Here is a 2,744-nt window from a genome sequence, read left to right on the forward strand (position 1 = left end):
AATCTATGCGCACATCCGGTTTCTGTAGGTTCTCAATTTTGATTCGCGTTTGTTTTGCTTTCTTGGGTCTCTTTTTTCTCCAACCCCGACCTAAGTTGATTTGCCACATTCAAAGTGCGGCCGTTTGAAATTCCGTTGTTTTAAGTGCTAAAGTTTGAATTACACCAAAGTATCGCTTTCAGTCACTCCGTTCTCGACATTCCTAGAACTAAGTTTCTCAGGAGAGTAGGGCGAGAGCGGTTCTGACATTATATACATATAGCTATATGTTCCATTTAGAAACGAGTCAGGCGGCCCTCACTGTTTTCGATCCCCGAAATCAGTTCAAGGCCATTTGAAGGCAACCCCCGACACTTAACAGAAAGCAAGAGTTTGCTGTACTGCAGTTTAAATTGGAACAATTCTATTTATCAGTTTTAGATGAAGGATTTCGATTAAAATTAGTTTTCTGTCTCCGGTAAAATGAGATATTTCATTTATACGATTCTTTTAACATTGATGATAATTCTCAATTATGCTGGTTAGTCAAAATATAATATAACCCAGATCACAATTCGTGCGCGCATGTTACGCGCACGTCGATGAGCGCATGACATGCATGCCAAAATTCATCATGTTCGCCCACATTTTGTGATTGTAACTGAAGTGCGTACACAAGGTGTGGCACAATGTGAGCATGTTTACGATCACCCTGTGACGAAATGATGCGGCGCGTACATGCGCGCAACTTGAGTACCCAGAAGGGAACACAAAATGTTCAATTTATAAATTAACCAAATTTATCATTTAATGCTTATAAAAGCTGTAAATTCCCTTTTCAATAAAGGTGCCCTCCTGTAGGTGTAGCGCAACAGAATCACAAAGCAGAATATCATAGATGTGAAAGAGATAGAGAACCTATATTTTTTGTAATCCTAAGAGTGAAAGAGATAAATATATCTGCCCGCCTCTTTCACTCTCGCTTTACGCCGCCATTTTCTGCGCTCATGGAACTATGCGGAACTAGCCCGCTAGCAGCCGGCGAGCCAAGTGCCTTTTGCAACATTGCAACATGTTAGTGTATGCCGGTTCTAGTTTTATGAGAATCACGAAGTACTACAAGGAGACCGCACGCCATGTATTTCGACTGGCGCCACACAGTGGGGAAAAAAGCACCCTTTTTGGACAAAAATCGACCGACAGTGCAATTCTTAACAGATTTTGATGTTTTTGTTTTAGAAATGACCTAAGACTTCCCGTTATGATAAGTAACTGCGAATATTTTAATTCGACTTAACGTAAATTTTTTATTTAACAACAAAGTTACAACTTTTTGTTGCTAAACTTTTCCGTGATACCATTTTTTCTAAGACTTTCAAATTCCTTAAAAAAGATCATAAATCAATTAAATAAGTAACTAAAAATAATTTCCAGCGGGTTAGAGTAACTACAAAAATTTTTAATAATGTTATAAACAAATTAATTCACAAAAGTCATTTTTTCGTGATTCGCAATAATGAGCTAATTTTAACCCATAGCTTTTGTATAAAATATCACAGATAATGATGTGCGCTTACAATAAGTTAGGAATAGATAATAATTGCCAATTATTCAAACAATTTTTATAAATAAATGCACATTTGACCATTTTTACATGAATAGCTCTGATTTTTTTTTGCGGAATCAATGCAAAATGTCTTGCAAAAGACTCTTTGCTGAAATATTCTTAATAGTGACAGAAACTGGTAATTATTTTTTAAAAATTTATGAACAAATGCACATTTTCACCATTTTTTTTAATAGGCTAGATTTTTTTGCAAAATGAACTGAAAATGTCTGGGCAAAGACAGCTTGCAAATAAATCTTTCTTGAAATAAAATAAAACAAATGAAGCAAACAAAATCAACAACGACTTGAAGTTGCTGTAGCTGCAAATAAATTGTTTTTGGTATCAACTATACCAAAAAACAGTTGAATGTAGCAGGAGCAACTTCAAGTCGTTGTTGATTTGTTTTTCTGCATTTGTTTTATTTTGCTTCATGGAAGGCGTTCATAAATAGACTGCGTGTTTCTACGGAGATATTGAGGGAATCCTTCGAAGTATTTTTAACATGGAATACAAAATGAAAAATCAGCACTTATGTGACATCATTTGGAATAGCGATCCACAATCAAAATGTAACAAAGTAGATTTGATTTTGGATAATATTAATGCTACGTCTTCTCTTGATGAAAGTCAGTTAATGGTTATAAGAAAAAAATTGGTTGACTCTTTTATGCCTTTGTATAATAGAAAATGGAAAAGTGTCTGTAGGAAAAAAGCATTGGTTGTTCAAAATCATGCTACATTCTTAGAAGCAGAGTTCAAGGTACCTTTTCCTTGCCCACCTATCCAAACAAAAGGTTTAACTAATATTCTAAAGAGAGGAATATCACGATTATCATTTGAAGATAGATCAGAAAAGACGAAGAAAAGGCGCGACCAAGAACTTGCTTCAAATTAGAGCAAGAAAAAATTATGAAAAGCACTTTCATTGATCAAAAATGAGTCCGATAGCGAATCTAGGACGCAGTTTCGTAAGGAAGATGATGACGAGAATAAATTGCAAAGAATCTTAGCGATGTACGTGGATTTAGGTCTGTCGAAGAGGAAATACGAAAAGCTAACAAAGTACAATGAAGAAATAACTGGCAATGATTCATATCCACCGTATTTAAAGATCTCCAAAGCGAAAAAAGCTTGTTATCCAGGAAACGGTGAGTAT

Source organism: Belonocnema kinseyi, chromosome 5 (assembly GCF_010883055.1).
Source record: "Belonocnema kinseyi isolate 2016_QV_RU_SX_M_011 chromosome 5, B_treatae_v1, whole genome shotgun sequence".
NCBI classification, from domain to species: domain Eukaryota; kingdom Metazoa; phylum Arthropoda; class Insecta; order Hymenoptera; family Cynipidae; genus Belonocnema; species Belonocnema kinseyi.